Source organism: Aotus nancymaae, unplaced genomic scaffold (genome assembly GCF_030222135.1).
Source record: "Aotus nancymaae isolate 86718 unplaced genomic scaffold, 86718_ANA_hifiasm-v0.15.2.pri h1tg000108l, whole genome shotgun sequence".
In the NCBI taxonomy this organism is placed as follows: Eukaryota; Metazoa; Chordata; class Mammalia; order Primates; family Aotidae; genus Aotus; species Aotus nancymaae.
Genome location: NW_026988523.1, coordinates 23423886 through 23449534, shown reverse-complemented (window position 1 = coordinate 23449534; position 25649 = coordinate 23423886). Strand labels below are relative to the sequence as shown.

The 25649-nt window shown below is 35.8% G+C and overlaps 1 protein-coding gene and 1 long non-coding RNA gene across 2 annotated transcripts in view; one reads left to right on the top strand and one right to left on the bottom strand.

The window, feature by feature from the left end:
• The window catches only part of RGS21 (regulator of G protein signaling 21), a 55340-nt gene extending 41609 nt beyond the window's left edge, over positions 1–13731 (bottom strand). Inside the window, exon 1 of the mRNA XM_012444689.3 lies at positions 13618–13731. The gene's annotated coding sequence lies outside the window, so the exon portion shown is untranslated. The remainder of the gene's footprint in view (positions 1–13617) is intronic.
• The window catches only part of LOC135272305 (uncharacterized), a 144567-nt gene that overhangs the window by 64323 nt on the left and 54595 nt on the right, over positions 1–25649 (top strand). The gene's annotated exons all lie outside the window — the stretch shown is intronic.

Sequence of the window (25649 nt, the reverse complement as noted above, 5' to 3'; positions counted from 1 at the left end):
GTGATTTACTTCCAATTATGTGGTCAATTTTAGAGTAGGTGTGATGTGGTGCTGAGAAGAATGTATATTCTGTGGATTTGGGCTGGAGAGTTCTGTAAATGTCTATTAGGTTTGCTTGTTCCAGGTCTGAGTTCAAGTCCTGGATATCCTTATTAATTTTCTGTCTCGTTGATCTGTCTAATATTGACAATGGTGTGTTGAAGTCTCCCACTATTAATGTGTGGGAGTCTAAGTCTCTTTGCAAGTCTTTAAGAACTTGCCTTATGTATCTGGGTGCTCCTGTATTAGGTGCATATATATTTAGGATCATTAGCTCTTCTTGTTGCATTGATCCTTTTACCATTATGTAGTGTCCTTTGTCTCTTTTGATCTTTGTTGCTTTAAAGTCTATTTTATCAGAGATGAGAATTGCAACTCCTGCTTTTTTTTGCTCTCCATTTGCTTGGTAAATCTTCCTCCATCCCTTTATTTTGAGTCTTTGTGTATCCTTGCATGTGAGAAGGGTTTCCTGGATACAGCACACTGATGGGTTTTGGCTTTTTATCCAATTTGCCAGTCTGTGTCTTTTGATTGGGGCATTTAGTCCATTTACATTTAGGGTTAATATTGTTATGTGTGAGTTTAATCCTGTCATTTTGATGCTAGCTGGCTGTTTTTCCCATTGGTTGATGCAGATTCTTCATTGTGTTGATGCTCTTTACCATTTCATGTGTTTTTGGAGTGGCTGGTACTGGTTGTTTTTTTCTATGTGTAGTGTCTCCTTCAGGAGCTCTTGTAAAGCTGGTCTGGTGGTGATGAAATCTCTGAGTACTTGCTTGTTCACAAAGGATTTTATTTTTCCTTCACTTATGAAGCTTAGTTTGGCTGGATATGAAATTCTGGGTTGAAAGTTCTTTTCTTTAAGGATGTTGAATATTGGCCCCCACTCTCTTCTGGCCTGTAGGGTTTCTGCTGAGAGATCTGCTGTGAGTCTGATGGGCTTCCCTTTGTGGGTAACCCGACCTTTCTCTCTGGCTGCCCTTAGTATTTTCTCCTTCATTTCAACCCTGGTGAATCTGATGATTATGTGCCTTGGGGTTGCTCTTCTAGAGGAATATCTTTGTGGTGTTCTCTGTATTTCCTGGACTTGAATATTGGCCTGCCTTGCTAGGTTGGGGAAGTTTTCCGGGATAATATCCTGAAGAGTATTTTCCAGCTTGGATGCATTCTCTTCATCACATTCAGGTACACCTATCAAACGTAGATTAGGTCTTTTCACGTAGTCCCATATTTCTTGTTGACTCTATTCATTCCTTTTTACCTTGTTTTCTCTAATCTTCCCTTCTCGTTTTATTTCATTGAGTTGATCTTCGACTTCTGATATCCTTTCTTCTGCTTGGTCAATTCTGTTGTTGAAACTTGTGCATGCTTCGCGAAGTTCTCGTGTTGTGTTTTTCAGCTCCATCAATTCACTCATATTCCTCTCTAAGTTGTCCATTCTCGTTAGCATTTCATCAAGTCTTTTTTCAAGGTTCTTAGTTTCTTTGCATTGGGTTAGAACATGTTCTTTTAGCTCACAGAAGTTTCTTATTATCCATTTTCTGAAAGCTGATTCTGTCATTTCATCACACTCATTCTCCGTCCAGTCTTGTTCCTGTGCTGGTGAGGAGTTATGCTGCCTTGTAGGAGGAGAGGTGTTCTGGTTTTGGGTGTTTTCATCCTTTTTGCGCTGGTTTCTTCCCATCTTTGTGGATTTAACTGCCTATTGACTTTGTAGTTGCTGTCTTTCTGATTTTGGTAATTTTAAGTCTGCAGCAACTGAACTCATAAACCCCCTTTTCTTCCCCCCAGGTGTTCTGGCCCAGGGAATTAGGGCTTTATGCTTTTCAGCTGTGTTGCTACCGTTTTCCCTGCCCACAAGGTGGCAGTCTAGTCACACTCAGCCTGCAGAGGCTTCGCTGAGCTGCTGTGGGCTCTGCCCAGCTTCCATGTGAGCTTCCCTGCAGTCCTGTTTATATGGGTGTAGTTAGAACTGCTTCCGCTATGCTGGCCCGCCCCTGTAGTGACGGAGTCTCTGTAGTGGCGGGTTGTCTTGGTTACGGCAAATTGCCCTGGGAACTGCAGGGTGTTTCCCGATGGAGGACACCCCTCCCCTACAGAGCTGGACCGTCCCGGGTTCAGCCGTGTTTCCAGTGGGGCCCTCTTTGCCCGGGAATCTCTTGGCTTGCCTCCTTGCCTCAGCTCCCCTTGCTGGCCCAGAGGGGACACAGTCTCGTTCACTTTGCTCAAGGAGCCTCTGCTCCCTGCACCCGCTGCAGGCCGAGCGGCTGCTCTGGTCCAACCAGCAGTGCTGGGAACCCGTGGAGCTTCTCCGCCTGTGAATCTCCTGGTCTGTGGGCAGTTAAAATCCACTGCCCTGTGTGCCACTGCATCAGCCAAAGCAGCGGCTCTGAGATTCGTGGCACGTCCTTGCCCAGGGGTCTCCTGGCTTGACTCCCTGCTTCAGCTCCCCTTGCTGGCTCAGAGGGGACTCTGTCTCTCTCGCTCTGCATAAGAAGCCACTGCCCCCTGCCCCAGGGTGTAGGCTGAGCGGCCACGCCGCTGAAACCAGCAGCACTGGCGACCCGTGGGGCTTCTCCTCCTGTGAATCTCCTGGTCTGTGGGCAGTAAAAATCCGTCTGGAAATGCGGCGTCCACTCACCCTCTGCGCCTTCTCTCGGAGCTGCAATCCCGACTTCCTCCTAAGCGGCCATCTTGGATCTTCCTATTATTATTTTTGAAGGAAATGGCTGACTTATCTAGGACTCACTGAAAAACTTTTATTAGAACACAAAGCTGATTATTCTACCATCCTTGACAACACTCTCAAAGGATAAAAGAGCCCTAGAACATTGTGTATGTTAGAACATTTGGAGAGCTCTTTTGACTTCCCTGTCTATAAGATTAGAATGATGCAGATCTGTACATTAATTTACTGGCATTCTTTACCTGCCATAAACAAGTGTCTAGTACAATTTATGTCCTTCTTGACTTAAATGTTAGGCACATAGAGATGCTACTTCCAAAGTTTAGGAAGAATATTGTGTTTGAAAACAGTTGTGTATATTATAAATACAAACTGAGTTTATACAAATTGCATATAAAATAATTTTTTATTTCAACTGGACTCTATCATTCCGTGCATTTTCATATTCTAAATCTGATATAATTGTATTTCACTTTGCATATTCAATTTCTTAAGTTTTACTCATCAAAGTAAAGACAACTTTCTTGGCTTTCATGTTGATGAGGCAAAATGACAAACATAATGAATACATAAGTACTTTTCAATTTATAAAATTATTTTTCTTATGTTATTCAAAGTTGATAAAAATAACTTTTAGGTCACGAGGTCAAGAGATCACCATCCTGGCCAACATGGTGAAACCCTGACTCTACTAAAAATATAAAAATTAGCTGGGCGTGGTGGCGTGCTCCTGTAGTCCCAGCTACTTGGGAGGCTGAGGCAGGAGAATTGCTTGAACCTGGGAGGCGGAGGTTGCAGTGAGCCAAGATTGTGCCACCGCACTCCAGCCTGGCACCTGGTGACAAAGTGAGACTCTGTCTCAAAAAAAAAAAAAAAATAACTTTTAGGTAAATATTGTTACCTGTATTTTTTTAGGTGTGGAATTTGTCTTACTTAAATCACAAAATTAGCAAGCTGTAGAGTTAAAATTTGAATACAGATGTTTTTAGGGAGTCTAATTTGGCTTCTTTCTTTCTCTATCCAGTTCACTAATGCTGGATACAACACGATTGTTTATCTCATAATGGCTTAATGTATTTTAGAATAAGTTTTAGGTCATTAAGTGGTATAATAGAAAAAGAAACATTATTATTTTAAAGTCATGTCAAGCCTTTTTACAAATGTAGTACTGCAAAGGCTATCTACATTTGTTAGTCTATAGAGAATACAGTCATTCCACACTCCTTATACTTAAGTTGTAATATTTGCAGGGTCCCTAGCTTTCAAGTATCAATTATGAGTCATAGAAGAGCCATATTTTATCTTAATAACGTAAGTGATTAAAATCATCCCTATAGAATATGACTTCTTTTTTTGCAAGGTAACTTATAGAGATCCATATTCTTCCTGAGGAATCCGTCTCCAGTTAATCAAATAAAAATTCTTCTTAGTGTCACAAGACAATTTAAAACTAGAAAAATTCACCAACTATGCATCTGACAAAGGTCTAATGCCCAGAATCTATAAGGGACATAAACAATTCAGCAAGCAAAAAACAACCCTGTTACAAAGTGGGCAAAGGACATGAACAGAGACATCTTGAAAGAAGACATACATGCAGTCAACAAGCATATTAAAAATGCTCAACATCACTATTCATTAGAGAAATGCGAATCAAACCACTATGAGATACCATCTCATACCAGTCAGAATGTCTATTGTTAAAAAGTCAGAAAAAAACAGATGTTGGCAAAGTTGCAGAGAAAAGGGAACACTTATACACTGGTGGGAATGTGAATTAGTTCAGCCTCTGTGGCATGCAGTTTGGAGGTGTCTCTAAGCACTAAAAACAGAACTAATGTTTGACCCGGCAGTCTCATTACTGAATATTTATCCAAAGTAATATACATTGTTTTCCAAAAAGACACATGCCACCCATATGTTCATTGCAGTACCATTCACAATAGTAAAGATGTGTACTCCAGCAAGATAACCATCAACTGGGTAAAGATAATGTGGCACATATATACCATGAAAAACTCCACAGCTCTAAAACAAAAACCAAATCATATCATTTGCAGCAACATGGCTGCAGCTGGAGGTCATTATCCTAAGCAAATTAATGCAGGTACAGAAAGCCAAATGCCTCATGTTCTTAGTTATAAGTGGGAGATAAACATTGTGTCCATGTGGACATAAAGATGGGAAAAATAGACACTACCTCTTGGGTACTATACTCACTACCTGGGTGATGAAATCATTTGTACACCAAATCCCAGCATAATGTAATTTGGTGCCCAGGTAACAAGCCTGCACATGTATCCAGTGAACCTAAAATAGAAGTTGAAAAAAACCTAAAATAAGCTATTCAAGGCAGATCATCCTCATTCCCAAGGATAGTGGAAATTAAAAATGAAGAGAAGAGGCCAAGATTTAACTCTGTTATAACCAAATGAATTTTTATGGCTTAAACACTCTCACCTTTCCAGCCTTCTCTTAGACTCACCAATTTCCTATTTTTCAGTTAAGCTTCTGAATGATTATCATGTAACTAGGACAATTGTTGTCCTGGGATTGACTTTGTAGGCTTACCTTTGATGAGACTCAATATAAAGTTTTTAAAGTCGAAGTTAGAAAGGATAAGTAGTGTTTAATAAACATGAATAAAGCAAATATAATTTTTTCTATGAATGGAGATTTCTTAATGCCAAAATTTTAGAATTCTGTGTGTGTATGTGCATCTGTGTGCATGCACACACATACACACATTCCTCTGTGAATACTTTTGGTGTTTTATGTGCAGATTTTCAAATGCAACATAATCATTATTTCAGTTTTTTCCAATGAAAAATTCAATTTAAATAAAATACTATTCCTAAGGGAGCAAGAGGTCATGTTCTTGATTCTCAGTTCAATTCTACAACTACTGCTATATGAAATCATTGTTAAGTGCAACTGCTAATGCTTTATCTTGCTGTGAAATCGATGTCTTTCAATAGAGAAATCTAAACAAGGAAAAATTATATGTAAATGCAGATTAGTAATCAAACTGAAGTGAAAACTTGCCTAATGAGAAAATTGTTTCTGTATCTTGTAGAATTGGTCATTCTAGAGCTTTACTAATTTCATTTCAACCAAAACATAAAGATATTGTTAGTAACAAGACCCATTTATCCTTTAATATTAAAGTAAAACTCTTTATGCTGTTTCCATGCAGTTCATGCAGTTATCACTGTAGAGAAATAAGCATGCATCTGTGGAAACAGTTAATGATTACATGTATATTGTTTCTATCTATATTTAGCTAATATATTTGCTCTTCTTTACTAACTGTGGTATTTCTTTTTTTTTTTTTTTTTTGAGACGGAGTTTCGCTCTTGTTACCCAGGCTGGAGTGCAATGGTGCGATCTCAGCTCACCGCAACCTCCGCCTCCTGGGTTCAGGCAATTCTCCTGCCTCAGCCTCCTGAGTAGCTGGGATTACAGGCACGTGCCACCGTGCTCAGCTAATTTTTTGTATTTTTAGTAGAGATGGGGTTTCGCCATGTTGACCAGGATGGTCTCGATCTCTTGACCTCGTGATCCACCCGCCTCGGCCTCCCAAAGTGCTGGGATTACAGGCGTGAGCCACCGCGCCCGGCCTAACTGTGGTATTTCTTAGGGATGAACAATGTAACTTGGTGTAAACATTTACAGAAGGCAAAATTAGTTTTTAACAATCAGGTTTTTTTTTTTTTTTTTTTTGCTTACAAACAAGTTTTTTGAAAAAATTTAGCATAATGCTTGAATCTGTCTAATGAATAGCCTGACTTATAATGACTGGGCCCTGTATTTATATGATTTGGAACTTTAGTTTTTATTCTTTTCTGAACCTATGCATTCGACTTGGATCATCTTAATAACTTTTTGAGTAATCTTCAGGAAATTTGTCCACATCACTCTCAGGCTGATGGTTGTCCAGCCTTCTCCTGGACTTCTCATCAATGCCATTGCCTCTTACAGTCTCCATAAGCATCTAAGCATCTATCTGCTCGTCTGTGCCCTCTAGCCACGTGTCTCCTTCCATAACTCTTTCCCAGTCAATTTTTCAGTCATCTACTCAGCGACACGAGCAAACCTGGGAGTCATTTTTCACTCTTCCCTCACTCTTGCCATTATCTATTATCTTCATATTATATAATTTCTTCATATTTCCTGATTTATTCACTTCAGTTTCTCTTTACTTTCACTAGCCTATTACAACTTTTGCCTCACATTCTTGCCACAGAGCCTTAAGTGCTCACCTGGCAGCCTCTCTTTCCTTTCTAGAGGCCATACTTCATAATGCAACAGGATTCATCTCTCTGAAAAGCAAATCTGAGATTATGTAGTTGCCTGAGCGGATGCCATGCAAATAAATGCAATTTCCTCCACAGCCAATGTTTATGCAAAGGCAGCAAGAGGCAACTGCCTCTGTGGGGTAAAACTGGGAGTGACTACATTTTCTTACCTCTAACATCTCTTGTTGCAAAACTAACACTGTATCTGCAATTTCCATCTTTTTCATCCTTTGTGTCAATACATTGAAGTCTCTTTTCAAAACACAACACTTATTTTTTAATAAACTGTTATGGAATAGTTTCAGTCTTACAGACAAGTTGCAAAGGTGATATAGAATCCACATAGATGCTTCATCCATTTCCCCCACTTAATATTTTATATTATCATGGCAGGTTTTTAAAAACAGAAATCAACAGTGGCACATTACTGATATTTAAACTATGAAAATTATTTAGATTTCATCTGGTTTTCCACTGATTTCCTTTTTCAACTTCAGGATCCAATCCAGAAACAGGAAATTTAAATAACAGTTTGACAGAGAAAATTTCTTGCAGTTATTAGAATCTTAGTTTAAGACAGTTAAAGACACCCTTTTAGAAGAGTAAACAAATAGGACAACAGGCAGTCAAATTTGGGAAGAAGGTGCTGGGGTGTTTGAGTGGTGTGCTCTAGCATGAGATCCTGGCTGGGAGGGTCTGCCATTGGTGGGAAGACTTGGAAAACCAGGTAATGCCATGAGGAGACTTGATTTAGAAGATGCAAATTATGGGGGTTGTTAGAACACACAATACATTGTTAGAAACCAACATTTCAGTTATAAGTATGTTTGAGAATGTTTATTGATTACATAGAAAATGATAAAATCATGAGTCCAACCTCAGAATGGGAAAATAATTGTGGAAGTAAATAAAAAGCATGTGTGCCATTGACTAGATCTGTGAATTTATAAATTTCTTCCCTTTAAGAGAGCCTTCCTTTGGCATTTGATGGGCCTGATGGTCTGGGAGTAGGAAAAAATATTCTGAGGTTTGGAACAATTAATTTGATTGATTCGATTGATCCTTTCCATGATAGGGTTTTCTTCTGCTGATACAAAATTTATAATGAACTTTAGGTATTTGAATGTCATGCTTCTGTATTCAGATGAATCATCTCAGGTTCTAAAGGAAGTAAATACACCTTTCCAGTGAAGACATGTACATTCCTGAGGGGAAAGACTGGGTAGTTGTCAATTTCCCTGGAAGTTATCAGCTGCAGTCCCCTGCAAGGGGCAGGATATTAGATTAGCTGTTCCACTTTTAATTTCCTGGGAACATATTGTGTGTTTACAAAGATGTTATAAAAAATCTGCATCAAATTACTTTTTAAAAATGAGACTTGCAGAAGATGTACTTGCTATAACCTCCCGTGTGTGTGTTGGGGGAAATTGTGGGGTGTGTTTGTGGTTTTAGCTGTTTTTTATTTTTTAGTCAAAGTTTTCAATTCTAATATGAGGAACTACTCAAAATGAAAGATTTATTTCAAGTATTGAAAATAAAAAACATACTCCAAAAACATATTCTCTTCAGGTCAGGGCTCTTTTGAATACATTAAAGTGTGAATAAGTCAGATTCATGAGGAAAGAATTTGATATACACTAATTGTACATCCATATGGTACATCCTTTAACTTATCATGCTCACATTACATTTATGTACAAATGATTCATATAAAAGTAAAAATGGCATTACTATAAAATCAATAAGAATTAGCTCCTTTTTATGAAGTATCAATAACTTTTTAATTTATTTACTTTTATAGTGTTTGGTGTCTAAAGTTGTAATCAGAAAACAGCAAGGATCAGAATGATTTTATATTAGAGATAGATTTCATCAGTATGCCTGGGGATTAGAAAATCCCCAAGTTATAAAACTTTCCACCAGTTCCAATGAAATTCAGCCCTAATGTCAAATCCTTTTAAGTTTATTAGGCAGTTGTCATAACATTAATTATAAATTAGATCATATTATATTCTGGAGATTAAGAAAAGTAATTAAATTGGTGGTTTCTTTAGTTGATGGACAGTTTTAAAGAGTTTATTTCTTCTGGAAAATCAAGGTGTATTATTCTTTCAGTTTCTAAAGAAGTGCTTATTAGAAAAAATGGGGTTGAATAGAAATCTAAATCTAACATAAAAGGGTAATTTTGTCATGAATATTGACTTAATTTTATTAATAGCTTTTAATATACGTATTTTAAAGATATGAAGTTTTAGCTTTAGAATTTCAATATTAGGATTTTTCTTCATTAAACTGAAAATTCAAATTCAAAAATAGATATTTAATTAGATGAATTAAAAACATAGAGTCATTATAATATTCCCTGTTATACAGTCAATCCTTTAAAAATATGCTAATTGCAAGGTTTATAAATGACATGAGGATTCAATGTTCTGTAAATCCTTAAGCATTATAATTAAGTTTTAGAATCTTTTCTTGTTGTTCTTGGCCAGACATAAAAGTGTACAAATGTTTAATTTAAGGTCAGCCAAGCTGAAAAAATTTAAGAATATTTTTAGTCAATTAGCTAATTCTAAATTTGCTTTGTTTCTTCTCATGTTATTTCTTATTCTGTTTTATTTTTTTCTGAAACTACTAATGTAGCTTAGGAAGTTAAATTAATAACATAGTAAATGATAAAAGTTATGTTCAAGCAAGGTTTCAGCTTTATCATTGGTACGCCTGCTTTAGATTGAATGTGTTTTCTTCCCAGGAAAGCGTGGAGAGCTTATTACAACACAGTGTCACACATACACATAGACATTCCTTTACATTTTATATTGTCTGTGTTAGAGAATTAGCATTTATTGAGTTTCTCCTATCTGAGGTGCTCTGATTCTCCACCTCCCGTGCCACATTTGTGATGTTCAATATCTTGTGTGCATGTATTCTTGCAAAAGGTATATTGCTATTTTTATGCATGTATTTTAATTTTAAAAAGTCATGGTGTGATATATTTCATTTTGCTTCTTTTTAAATTTTAAGTTCAGGGGTACAAGCGCAGGTTTGTGACATAGGTAAACTTGTGTCATGGGGTTTGTTGAACAGATTATTTCATCACCCAGTTTTTTTTGTTCTGTTCTGTTTTGTTTTTGAGATGGAGTCTCGCTCTGTCACTACGCTGAAGTGCAGTGGCGTGATCTCAGCTCACTGCAACCTCCACCTCCAGAGTTCAAGCAATTCTCCTGCCTCAGCCCCCCAAGTAACTGGGATTACAGGCATCTGCCACTGCACCCAGCTAATTTTTGTACTTTTAGTAAAGATAGGGTTTCACCATCTTGGCCAGGCTGGTCTTGAACCCCTGACCTTGTGATCCACCTGCTTTGGCCTCCTAAAGTGCTGGGATTATGGGCGTGATCCACCGTGCCTGCCCATCACCCAGATATAAGCCTCTAGTACCCATTAATTATTTTTCCTGACTCTGTCTCTCCTCCAGCCCTCAATCCTCTGAAAGCCCCCAGTGTGTGTTGTTACCCTTCTGTTTCTTAATTTCTTTCATCTGGTATCGTTGTTTTAAAAAGATTAACCATATTGCTTCGTGATCTTTGCTTCTAATTGCTACAATATACTTCACTGTGTGCACCCATCATCTTTTCTCTTTACCCAAAGGCTTCTGCCTTCCAGCAACCACAGGTAAAATACAATTGAGTATTCTTCAGCTCCCGTTTTTTTTTTGTTTTTTTTTTGTTCACCATTTTTAGATGAAGAAACAGAGGCATGAAGAGTTGAATAATCTTATCAGAATTGCACAGCTGGGATTAGAACCAGTCAAATGGCAGGCATGTAGAGGAAAGAGAACCATCAATTATTAAACATCTACGTAGCACACATTGTAGCAGAAGTTTTATGTCCAAAAAATTAATTTTATCCACTGAGGTGCCTTATGTAGTAACTAAAATGATCCTTAAAAAAAAATCAGAAATGTAGCCTAAATAATCACAACTGAAAGCTGGCAGATTCAGAAGCTGACTTAATATTGGTCATCCTTTAAAGCTCATTTTTTTTTTTTTGTAATTAACCAGTGTCTCATTTCAATGAATCTATTATTGTTTTAAAAATATAGAGATAAGGTAGCTTGATTACTCAGGTATTTATCTTACTTTGGAAAATTGCATACATAACCTTAGCAAAGAGCATGTAAAATCTTCCCAACTATCAAGTTTTATTTGCTTGTTTTCTTATTTTTAGATAATCTAAGGCAGCAGAAGAAAATATATGGATTATATATATATATATATATATATTTTTTTTTACATGTAGCTTAAAGGATTAATTTTCCTAGAAAACAAACATTTTGAAACAATTGATATAAAAAAAAGTTGGAAAGGATTCTCATGTTAAAAGCTTATTGAATTATTTGTTGGAATTTTAGATAAAGGTTTCTGTTCTGTCACCCAGTCTGGAGTGCAGTGGTTCAATCATAGCTCACTGGAGCGTTGAACTCCTGGGCTCAAGTGACCCTTCCCTCCTCAGGCTCCCATGTAGCAAGGATTACTAGTGTGAACACCAGGCTAATTTTTTAAATTATTTTTTATAGGAATAGGGGTGGAGAGGGAACCTTGCTAATTTGCCCAGGCTGGTCTTGAATTCCTGGCCTCAAACAATCCTCCCATTCTGGCCTCCCCGAGTGCTACAATTATGGGCATGAGCCATCACACGCAGTCTTGAACTCTTAACATGGATTTAACTCTGCCTTTCTTTTTGTTTATTGGTTTACAGATGGACATCATGACCACATAAAATTATTCCCATCTTTCATTTACATCTAAGTAAAAATTACCAGCTGGTTTTTATGGTGATAATGACATGGATTGGCAATAGTTCTTGGAAGTATTATTTTTTGAAAAATTGTTGAATAAAAGTTTTTATGCTTTCACTTGATATTTTTGTCTCTAAGCTTGAGCAGTGATGAGTGTGATGATTAATCAATATCGTTTTAAGTACTAGAATGGCTCCTGAATGATAAAACCCATCAATAAAGATAGACTAAGCCAAAAATAAGAAGTAAATGATATCAGACCTAGGAATATCTCCTTTAAATAAGACATTCTTTCTCCCTGTTTTCCTGCTAGAAGATAAATCTTGGGAGATGACAACATTGCAGAAGGGCCAGAACAGAGAGTTGAGCTCAGCATAAAACTTCTGACAGATTTTGCTGTTGTGGGAGGGATAGAGTCCAGCCCCAAGGAGGGTGAATGTTGGAGGCAGTCTAATGGGGTGAGATCTTCTGATGTCCTTCAAATCAAACCAGAGGAGACTGCTTTTCTTCTTTCCCAATTGCTCAGAGGCAATTAGCAGAAGTAATTAATAGTGTTACTTTGAGAATGCTGTGGCTGCTTGATTTATTTTCAAGTCAAATAGAAAATTGTAGTGTCCCCTTAACAAATTCACAGGCATACTTGACATTTCTAAGTTTAATGACTAGGTTTTTTTAGATAAGGCAATATTTTGATATTATCAAAAAATAACAGGGTATTGATTTCTTAAAAAGGCAATTATATGATGAATGAATTAATATTTATATTTTAGACTATAGTAAATTTTAGAAAGCAGGGGAAAGGGTTGGCAGCATTTGGTGTCATAAATTTTAGGGTATAGTACAAACCACTATATGTTATCATATGCGTATATGTATACACACACACACACACACACACACACACACTACTGTGATACATGTACTAGTAAATCCCAAAGCAAGGCAATGCCATTTCATCTTGAGTTGTGAATGCACATGTTATCTAAAAATTTTACTGAATTACAAATTAAAATGATATAAACTAATTTTAAAGAACTTAATATAAGTTATAAGAAGACATAATTTTACCTGGAGTGGTATGAAGATGCATTTTTCAAAGTTATTTTAAGAATAAAATTTGAAGAATAGTGAAAGTACTAACTGAAATATATCTTTAAAACTTTAAACACTAGAAGTAGTGCTTTTATCCTATCAAGTTCTACTCAAGTCATTTGAACCATATATAAATAAAGATATAAAAATAGTAATATTATATTAAATGTGCTTTTCTATACTGTATATAGTATCTTACTCACATTTTCTTTATTTATATAATTCGTTACCTTCAGGTAAGGTAATTGGCCACCTGCTAACTGTGTGTCCTTGAGAAGGATGTTATTATTACTTGTTCTAGTTGCTTTTCTAAAAGGATATAAGAAAAGTATGAGATAGATTTTTTTTTTTACATTCCTTCTAGCTGTAAAATTCTATGGGTTCTATAATTCTATGTCTTGTCTTTTTTTTTCTCCCCTCCTGTGGATTCTGATATTCTTTGTTCATCTTTTTTACAAATTTGAATCAGACTAGTTGGCAAAGTGTCAGTTCTCTGACAATCTGTGATAATATATTATTTTGTGCAAATGTTTCCAAATGAATAGCTAGTAAAAGTTTTTCTTTTTATGATTCCAAACTCGCTGAGTTTGATGAATAGGATCTAATATTTGGCATCTTTATCTCTAAATGTCATCAATTTCATCTTTGTAACAAGTTCAAACAAGTTCATTTATATAATAAACTTTAAATCTCTTTATACTCACACAGATGCAATGCAGGGGAAATCACTGTCCTTGCTCTCTTGATTCCTTCTTTGTTAACAGGACAGATGAGAGAGTCTGTGCTTCTTTCAGATGAATTGTTTTCCAAGTGGTAACTTTTCTATATTAACATAGCTTCCTACCATATATTTTCCTTTTCTACACGATCTTCATATAACCACATTATTTTTGAGGTTAAGTTTAATATCTAAACACCATTGAATCCATTCCATAATCAAGATATTTAGATTTTAGTTTTAATTTAAAGAATTTTGGTGGTGTTTCTATCAAATGTGTAATAAATTTAACAGTAACTCTGACTGAGTCTCTTTAATGATCTAGTACCTATTCATGTAAGTGTCCTAAAATTGTCACATTGTGAAGTCACATACATGTGATATGTAAATTTTTTTCAGTCAAAAATATGTAAATCCTTAGTTTGCAATTGTACTCTGATAAAGTAGCTCAGTTTGAGGGGAAAAAAAATAAAACAAGCCTTTATTTTTCTTCTGAAGGCAGTATTTGCATGGCTTTCATATGGTATAAATATTTACATAGGACATTTCTCTTTAGTTTCACATCTACATGGATTATAGCCTTTCGTTTCAACGATTCAAAGCTTATCTGGAAGACACTTAAAATACTTAAAAGCTACATCTTATTATTTTATTATTTCAGCTAATCGAGACATAACTTTTAATATATAAACAACATCTTTATCAAGGCAAGTAGACATTGAAGGGGAATTATCAAAGAATGGTCTCTTTTTTAAATAAATGGTCCTAAAATTGGACAGATATACTTGAAGCGGGGAAAAAGGGAAATATTATACAACCACTTCATCTGTCCAGATTATTTGGGCCTTTCCTGTATCAATGAAACATCAGCTGTTGCACTGAGATCATCTTCAATGCACATCCTAGTTTATGATCTAGGTGCATTAATGATTAATTTATTAAATATGTTTTATTGTCTATGCTGTAACACTGACATATCAAAAGCCTAAATAGATTGTCACATTTTAACTCTGGACCTTTGCATTTTAGTTCAAATAATTAACTGTTTGCTATCTCACATATCCTGAAATGTAGTGATATGATTTAAGTATTATTGCATGAAGAAATATATTCCTTTACTAAGTAGTTTATTTGGCATTTTACTAAACTCTGTTTAATATATGTTATATATGTAGTATTTGAAATGTGATACATCTATAAAGAAAAATATTTAGCATAATTGTTAGCTTTACGCAAACAATCCTGAAAGTTAGGTTATTAATTTTTTTTTTGCCTCGGTATCTCTGTGCTTAATGTCCCTGGTGTGCTACACACAGTGACTAAAGAGAAATAAACTTCTTGAGAAGAAACATCCACATAGAAATTTTGATCAGTTTCTCAGAATTAATAAATCAAAGGGAAACGGTGATGCTGTGTAATAAATTAGGCCGTATGTAACAGACGAGCTTTCACTAATACAGTCCTGTGCCTCCTCATGACATCACAGTCAGTAATGAACCACATACATGACGGAGGTCCTGTAAGATCATAGTACTTTCCGATCTTACTATCTCTTTCCTACAGTTAGGTATGTTTAGATGTACAGCTTCTTACTTACTGTGTTAAATTGCCTATAGTATTCAGTACAGTAACATGCTGTACAGGCTTACAGCCTGGGAGCGATGGGCTATGCCATATTTCCTAGATGTGCAGTAGGCTATGCCTCTTAGTTTGTAAGTTAATTCTATGATGTTCATACACTGAAATCACCTAATGACGTATTTCTCAGAATGCATCCCTTTTGTAAATTGATACATGACTGTAAAAGTATACCATTTCATTAACCAAAATGAAACAAAAACAAAATGGGGCACTCGGTAGCTCAGGGATAAAAATAGAAAACAAATCCTCTATAGAATAATAGCTCTTACCTCTTAAGTTCTCTGTAATGATTTTGATTTCATTTTAAAATGCATATTGAAGGTAATGAATTATTTTAATTCTGATTAGAGTTAATGACTTACTTTTAAGTCTTTTTTTTTTTGACATATGAGTTGTGATTGTCTCATATAAGTAAATAGATTTTAGACTACTTTTCTGAACCAGTTCAAATCTAAAACTAAGTCCCCAAATACAATGTTTTTTTTATAGGTAATTGGTGAATTCTGAGAAAAAGTAATATTGCAGTTTTTTTAACTCAATTTATGGTAATTGTTTAGAGAAAATGTAGTATGACAAATAGAGATGTACTTTGGCTATTTAAGTCAAAGTCTGAGTTCAGCTACACACTATGTACATGGTTGTGCCAGATACTTCACCTTTAAAAACCTTTATTTTTCTACTAGTAATATGTAGAAAATAGGGTTGAGTTCTTATACCTATTACAGTAAGTATTAAATGAGGTACCATCTGAGCATTTATCAAAGTGATCTCTACATGGTAAAAATTAAGACATGTTAGCTCTTACTTCTAAGGAAACTAGTTTAATACATAATTTTCATCTGAACATTAAAAATAAAATTTAAAACATGATATCACTTCTCAGCCTTTGGCTAAGATCAAGTGTAAAAGGGACACAAATGTAGTTTAGAGAAAATTTAAGTGATGTGGTTTAAAAAAGGAGGTAATCACAGAATGTTATCAAGTCGGATTATTTTACTAACACAAAGGAAAAGAAGTTACAGAGAGAAGTGGGTAGTAAGATATTAGTAACCTAACACCTGCTAGGTAGCCTGTGGCAAATTTTTGAAATAGAAATGGTGAATTCTGAGGACAGGGTTAGAAAGAAAGGTCACCTGAATGATAGAATTATGCATATTTTCTACAGATGCAGGATTCTAGAAATGTGATTTACAGAGTTTATAGGAAAGGCAGTCAAGGAAGAAAGAACTAAAGATACAGATTGAGGTTTCAACTGAGGCATAGTTTAGCCAGGGCTATGGGTGTTGTGAGAGAAATTTTAAGGATGAATGTGGTAATATATATGAAACACTCTCTGTTCCCTGGAAGAAAGGTTCTATAAAAACGTAACATATTGCTGATTCTTAGAATGAATGGTGAAGGTTGAAAGATTTTCAGACATAGGGAAAGGGCACATTCACAATCCAGTGAGAGGCAAAGGATATTGAAAATGGAAGGTCAGAAACAAGAAAGGAAAAATAAAGTTTGAATCCTCCTTACAAGACTACACACACATGCACACACACTACAGTTTTAAACAGAATTATTTTCATTGGAAATACTCTGTAAAATAAGTTTATTAATTTCCAAGATAGCTGCACTTAGAATTGAATAATTTAATCATGTAAAATTAAAGTCAATATAGTGGTCAGAGAGAGGAAAGAATGAATTTGGATTAATTGTCTGAGGAAACAATATCATGAAAGGAAAGGCATAATAAAAACAGTAAATAAATAGGCTTTTGAATAAAAATCATTTTGCCAAAAAGTTCAAGGAAATGTTTTAAAGGATAGAGTTTAGCACTGTTCTAAGAAGTTCTGAATATTGTAGATAAAGCAATAGCTTGCCAGAGGATATATGGGCAATTTTAGATATATAAAAAGAATTGGAGGAAATACGAGGAAATTAGAGTGTGCCACCCAGAGTGTCCCATACGGAGCTGCTGATTACATGTCTGGATCTCATAATTGATGCAGAGGTGCCCATCAGTTAACTTAGTCAACAGATACCTTTGAAATAAATCAAGTATCCAAATTGCAAACAGTACCGCAAGATGTTATCATTGAGGGTCTGTATCTCCTTGGTGATCTAAATTTGGATATAGTATTGATGCTCTAATTAGACCGCCATGTTGTATTTGTTTAAGTAGTCTTATCAATTAGAATTTTATAGTTAAAGGAAATGGGGATCTAATAATTAATGTCTTATGACTTGAGGAAGAGGCTTTGAAAAACATTTATCAAATGCTCATGGAAAACAATATTATAATGTTATGATAAATTGAAATCATGTGTTTTGTAATGTAGCTAAAATATGCTTGAAAAGATAATAGATTTTTCCATTTGTAACACACATGGTTATAGAAATCTTATGAAGAAAGTAATTCAGTGTCTTTGAGTTCAGAAAGTTATGAGAGTCTTTTATTATATTAACTTACCAGTTATTTAAGTGCAAAAAAGTAAAGAATAATGTCGGGCTATCCCATTGTGGTTTCTCTGTACTTGCAGAGAGGAAGTAATTTTGACTTTGTTAACAGACTGTTTCTTTGCCCCCATGAAAGAATATTTCATGGCCCCCTTCCATTCAGTTATCAAACCTGTTTGATTCCACTTGCAAAACATACTCATGTCTTGACTCACTCACCTCTGTCCTCATTCCACTGATTCAAGTCTAAACCGCCTCTTCCCTGGATTACTCCAGTGGTCTGAGCCAGCTCTGTGCTTTCTGGTTTTTAATCCTGTAGTGTATTCTCAGTGTGGCCACTTGAGGGATAATTTTAAAGTGCAAGTCAGATCCTATCACTCCTCCACGCACACCTTCCCCTGGCTTTCCATCTTGCTCAGAGTTAAAGCTATGTCGCCTGGGTACGGTGGCTCCTCCTGTAATCCCAGCACTGTGGGAGGCTGAAGCGGGCAGATCGCTTGAGGTCAGGAGTTGGACACCAGCCTGGCCAACATGGTGAAATGCTGTCTCTCCTAAAAATACAAAAAATTAACGGGGTGTAGTGGCGGGCATCTGCAGTCCCAGCTTCTGAGGCAGGAGAATCACTTGAACCTGGGAGGTGGAGGTTGCAGTGAGCCAAGATCTTGCCACTGCACTCCAGCCTGGGCAACAGAGTGAGACTTCATCTCAAAAAAAAAAAAAAAAAAAAAGCTGTGTCCTGAGCATCCCTACAGAAAGTGTCCCCATCCACCTCTCTGATATGGTTTCCCGTTACACAATGTCTTGTTTGCTTCACTCTCACCACATTTGTCTACTTGCCGCCTTTCTACGTGTCCAAGAGTCCGTCCTTCTTCCTACGCGTCTTTACATTTGCTTTCCTTCTTTCTGAATATTCCTTCCTCAGCTATTCCCATGGCTTACTAGCGTGCCTGATTTACTTAAATGTCAAACGAAGGCTTCTCTGACCAGTACACTTAACATGGCCAACACACTGCAGCTTCTCCTTCCTAATTGTCGTTTTCCCTTTCCCCACTTTACTTTACCCATAATATATAATAGCACTTATTACCAACTGCTGTACTGTACCATTTATTTTATTTTTCTGCTTATTTTCTCTCTTACTACTTGACTATTTGAATGAAAAACTCTAGGTAAACTTAGATTTTTCTTTGTATTGTTAACTTTCGTATAATAGTACCTAAAACAGTTTATAGAATGTAGAGATTTATTTTTCTTTTTTTCTTTTTGAGACGTGGGTCTTGCTCTGTAACCCAGGCTCAAATGCAGTGGCATGATCTCGGCTCACTGCAACCACTGCTTCGTGGGTTCAAGCAATTATCCTGCCTCAGCCTCCTGAGTAGCTGGGATTACAGGCACATGCCACCATGCCCAGCTAATGTTTATTTATTTTTTTTTTAAGTAGAGATGGGGTTTCATCATGTTGGCCAGGCTAGTCTTGAACTCCTGACCTTGTGATCTGCCTTGGCCTCCCAGAGTGCTGGGATTACAGCCAGCACTGCCCCAGCCGAGATTCTTAAAAATATTTATTAACTGTATAAATGAATGATGTTACCCCCAGAGGCTGGCTAAGGTAATGGCACCTTGATAATGCATTATTGTCTAGAAGTATTAAAATACTGGAGAGAGGTCACTAGATAAAAAGTCAAGGAAGGAAGCAGTTCTCAGTGGGAGAGAGAAGTTAGGGAGAAAGGACGGCAGAAGGGGAATGAACAGCCTGTGGGTGTGCATGAGAAAATGAAACTGTGACTGTATCAAAATATCTCATATATTCCATAAACATATACATCTACTATGTTCCCACAGAAATGAAAGAAAAGCTTACCTGCTTTCGTAAGTTAACCAAACCTTGCCTGCTTATTTTTGCCAATAGATGTCAGTGGCTGACCATACGAGTGAAATCACTGCAGACACACTTGTTTTATGCCGCTCTTAAAAGGCTAGCCTTTAAGGAGTGTCTCATTTCTTAAACGATCCTTTTTATTATTTTACCTTGAGAAGTTATATATATTATGACATGATAGAGTTGACAAGAGGAAATGTTAATAGATTCCCTAATATACTGAAACTATTGAAATTTAAGGGCTATAGGAAGTCTTCAAATGAAAATGACTTTTTAAAATGGTTGCTTTGTTTATATAGATTTATGTATATATTCCTCCAACCATGCAATTTTCGAAGTGCAAAAGAAATTATTCATACATATAGTGTTTTATCCACACTCATGCTTGCTGTGAAGACTTTTATCAAGGTTTCAATCAACTCGCTTTAGTCCAATGCAATTTCCAAGGCAGTTTGCAAGTTGTATTTTTTAAATTATAAATGGCAATTGAGTATCATTACTCAAAAGATGCATCATCTTACATATTTTAAGAATGATTGTGAACATTGCTTTTAACGTAAATATTCTTATTCCAAAGTCCTCAGGACCTCCAATGAGATACAGTTGTTTTTCCATTTTTGTTCTAGTACTTAATATTTTTTCTCAATGTTCATTTCCTTAATGGTATCTTCCAGAGTTAAAATCAATGTTGAAAATAAACTATATATGTTATATTCCTGTGGATTTATAGTTTCAAAAATGCCTGCTAACAGGTTTTCAAAAATTTCAAGAATGGTACTGTGCTTCTCTTCTTTGTCAGTGGGAAATTCACAAACCTCTGAGGTACTTCAAAGATTCTCCTAATCATGATTATTTCTTCTAGAATATTGCTGTTACTACGTTGCAAAAAATAATGAGGCAAAATACTTTGATATAGATTTTATTGAACAGAACTAAATATATTTATTGAACTTCTGCTAGATATGAGAAACTTAACATGTCTTCTTTTTTCACTATGGCTAGCTGTTGCTATGTAAAGAAGGTTTTTTTCTCTTTCTTTTTCTATGTATAAAATAATTGAAAAAAAAATTCAGCTGGGTGTGGTCATCCCAGCGCTTTTGGAGGCAAAGGTGGGAGGATTGCTTTGGCCCAGGAGTTTGATACTAGCCTGGGCAACAAAGTGAAGTCCTGTCTCTACAAAAATTTAAAAATTAGCACAGTGTGGTAGCATGCACCCGTAGTCCCAGCTACTCAGGAGGCTGAGGTGGAAGTTTCGCTTGAGTCTGGGAGGTTGAGGCTGCAATGAGCCATGATCATGTCACTGCACTCCAACCTGGGCAACAGAGAGAGACTCTGTCTCAAATCAATCAATCAATCAATCAATCAGTCAATCAATCTCATTGGGTAAAAGGAAGTACAAGACATGGAGTGGGAGAAAATATTTGCAATACTTAATCGGACAGAAGGTGTGCATGCAGCATATATAGGGAACTCTTACAAATCAAGAAGAAAGCATATAACCCACTATTATGAAGGGGGAAAAAAGCAAGCACATTTTATCCTAGAATATATTAAATAGTCAATAAACATATGAAAAAAATCTCACTAATACTGGTCACTAGAGAAATAAAAGTTAAATCGCTATATACCCACCATAATGTCTACAATTTTAAAAACAAATTTGTGGAGTAACAGGAGCCCTCACACAATTTGATGGAAGTGTACATTGTTGCAACCATCTTGGAAAATTGGTTGGAAGTATCTTTTAAAGCTGAACATCTGCAAACATTATGACCTGGTAATTTCATTCCTAGGTATCTATCCAAAACAAGTGCATACACGTGTGTAAGATTCGCATCAGAATTTCATCAACAATGTTATTTGCAAAAACACTGTACTAGGAACAACCCAAATGTTCATTTATGAAAGAAAGAATATATACATTGTGAAATAGTCATACAAAGAAAACAGCAATGGGAAAGAATGACCTCTTGCCACATGCAACAACATGAATGCATTACAGATTATATTGAGGCTGGGCAGGGTGGCTGATGCCTGTAATCCATGCACTTTGGTAGGCCAACATGGGAAGATTGCTTGAGGCCAGGAGTTTGAGACCAATCTGGCTAGCATGACGGAACACCTTCTCTCAAAAAAAAAAAAAGAAAATTAGCTGGGCATGGTTGTGCATGCCTGTAATCCCAGCTACCCCAGAGACTGAGGCACAAGAATCACTTGAACCCAAGAGGTGGAGGTTGCAGTGAGTCGTGATACAACCTGGGCAACAGAACAACACTGTGTGTCAACATATATATACCAAACAACCAGTCAGAAGTAAATATTATAATTTAATTTTATTTATATATATAGTTCAAAAGCAGTCAAACTAGTCTATGGAGGCAGAAGCAATGATACCTTTAGGAGAAGTATTGACTGAAGGAGGTCATGAGGGAGGCTTCTAGAAAGATGGCAATTTTCTCTTGATCTGGATGGTTTCACATAGGAACGTGCACTTTATAAACTAATTGCGATTTGTCTACTTTTCTGTATATATGCTGTACTTCGGTAAACGCTGACTTGAAAATTGAACTGATTGCTCTTTTCGTAATTGTTAGCAGAATAACACTGATACATTTTCTATCACTTCATAAACACTTGACTATTCCAGGTAAAAGCTTCCTTTAGACGCTTTGCATGGTAGGCAGAAGGCTTTCCTTGTTGACTCATTTACGTTTTTAACCAGTGTCTATATCATGTTACGTTGGTGAAAGAACAGGACTGTGGTGATGAAGGCAGAAGTGAGATTACTCTATTCGAGGTGCTGCACTAAACAAAGCCATTTAGAGCACAAAACTAAGCTCTAAATTTTTTGAAAGATAACATCATGAGAGAAACACAGTGGAACAGAGAGGGTTTTTTTAGTTTGTTTTGTTTTTTACCTGCTTCAATAAGGCATATTAGAATAAGGACCAAACTTTTTGCTAGCTCTTAGTTCTGAGGGAATCTAACTCTATTTTTTCTCCTTTTTTTAAAAAATATGTGTCATTAAACAATATAATGCCTGTGTTTATACCATATACATATACAACCAAACAAATCAAATCAAGACTCATGTTACCTATGTGTTTAAATGCTTCCTGATGATAATTCTTTACATTCAATTTCTTGTAGATACCTGAATCCTATCATGAAAAACAACTAAAATAGCCAGATTCCCTGGAAAGGAATATTTCTCTAGTCGAAAATATATCACTTCCTCTTTCTTGTCAACAGTATTTTGTAAAAAGGTATTACTTAATTCCACAAATACTTACAGATTGCTTATATTTTTCATAAGTGCATAAAATAGCAGTAGATAATAATAGAAACTTCCTTATGAGGAGAACACTTTAAAGTGAGATTCTTATTGTCCTTTCTTCCTTGCTTATTTAGTTCTAATATGACATTCACTTAATGACACACGCAGCTGTGTGGACTACATTCACTTCATCTTCTCCCAGATTTTTTTTTTCAGTGTACAATTTGCTTAGGTTCTATGGCTAAAATAATGAGAGGAAAATGAGTACACAATTTAAGCTTAGCCAAAAATCACATCTTCTCTTTTTCATTTGTTTTTCAAACTTGAACGAATGTAAATCATTTCCTTCACCTGCAGTCTGTAGACCTTCAGGAAAAGAGCTTCAGGCTGTTCTTCTCAGCTATGATCACCTGTGAGGAGCTTAAATATTTCTGATAAGGTTTTCTTATCATCAGTGATAACACCATAGCTAAATATATGTAGAAATTATTTGTTATAGAGACTAAAAAACTTAAGTGCTCCTTTCAAAATTTTCAATATTGTTGTCTAGAAACATTGTATCATCTAGAGGGATGTCCTGAGTTGATGACACTACAGAAGAAAAAAGGTGAATACTGAAAAATCTTCTCAGACTTGAAGTTGTTATTGTGATTGGGATCTAAGAGACTGAGCTCATATACCTTCCCTTAGTTTTCTGCGCTCGAAAGCTGAAAATACAATTATAATGGTGTTAGGTTTTGTTCATGATAATGTATATTGCAAGAAACATGATTCTGTATATAGTACATATAATACATATATGTGTATTTACATATATGTAAATACATATATAGTACATATAATACATATATGTGTATTTACAAATAGTATACATAAATTTTATGTGCAATTGTATATGTGTAGTATACATACATTCTATAAACTAGATAAATAGATGTACATATGATACTTGAACAATGCAGGTGTTAGGAGTGTTGATCAATTGCCTAGTCAAAAATTCATGTATAACTTCTGACCGCCTGAAACCTTAACTACTAATTCCTTACTGTTGACTGAAAACCTTACCAATAACATAAACAGTTGATTAACACATAATTTGTATGCTACATATACTATGTAATTTATTATTATAATAAATAAGTTAGAGAAAACAAAATGTTATTAAGGTAATCATAAGAAAGAGAAAATATATTTTAAGAGGAGAAAATATATATTAAGTGGAAATGAATCATCATAAAGGTCTTCATCCTTGTAGTCATCACTTTGAGTGGCTGAGGAGGAGGATGAAGAGGAGGAGTTGGTTTTGCCATCTCAGTGGTGGCAGAGATGGAAGAGGTAGAGGAGGTGGGAAGGCAGGAGAAACAGGCACACTCAGTGTAACTTTTATAGAAAAAAATCTAGAAATAAGTGGATCCATGCAGTTCAAACTCATTTTGCTCAAGAATTAACTGCATACATATCATGTATGTATACTATACACACACACAAACTTGATGTCTACTATATATACACATTTGTTAATATGTATATAGAAATAGAAGTAAAAATTGTTAGGAAAACTAGTATTTTACTTTAAAATTTTACTTTCTTTTTCTCTAGGTATGTGTGATGTTTCTCTTGAGGTTTCTTACAACATAAAGGAAAAAATAACTGTTTAAAGCAGAAATATTTCGCTTATATTTAGCCTAGGGTGACCTCCTGAAAATTAATAAACTTAAATTTTGACAGAAGGAAAGTGAAGATAATTAAATGGTCAAGACCCTGTCTTAGAAAATATTTTTGGAGCTCTCTGAAATGTGAGATGATGAGTTTCTCATTAGCAAAGGCAATTGAAAGACCAAATTTAGAAAATCACTCTTTTTAAAAAATAAAATTTAGAGACAGGATCTCTCTTTGTCACCGAGGCTGGTGTGCAGTGGTACAAACATTGCTCATTGCAACCTTGGACTCTTAGGCTCAAACAATCCTTCAACCTCATCTCCTGAGTGGCTAAGACTATAGATGCATGCCACCATGCTTGGATAATTTTTATTTTTATTTTTATAGAGATAGGGTCTCACTGTGTTGCCCAGGCTGGTTTTGAATTCTTGACTTCAAGTGATTTTACCACCGTGGCATCCCAATGAGAAAAGATACTATTAAAGCCAGTGAAGGCAGAAGTCATGAAATAATAAGTAGGTTAAAAATATTACTTTTCAGTTTGGAAAACTGAAGATTTCTCAAAGAACTGAAAACAGAACTACTCTTGGACCCAGCCATCCCATTACTGGGTATATACCCAAAGGAAAATAAGTTGTTCTACCAAAAAGACACCTGCACTCCTATGTTCATTGCAGCACTGTTCACAATAGCAAAGACATGGAATCAAGCTAGATTACCATCAGTAGTGAACTGGATAAAGAAAATACTATACATATACACCATGGAATACTACACAGGCAAATAAAGAACAAAATCATGTCCTTTGCAGCAACATGATTGCAGCAGAAAGCCATTATCCCAAGCGAATTAACGCAGACATGAAAAACCAAAACCGCATGTTCTCACTTATATGTGGTAACTTAACACTGGGTACACATGGCATCAATATGAGAACAAATAGGCACCAGGGACTTATAGTGGTGGGAGGGAGAGATGGGGAAAGAGGTTGAAAAACTACCTGTTGGGGTCGATGATCACTACCAGAGTGACGCGATCAATCGTACTCCAAACTTCAGCATCATGTAACAAACTGGCACGTGTATTCCCTGAGTGAAATCTAAAAGCAGTCTTTTTTAAG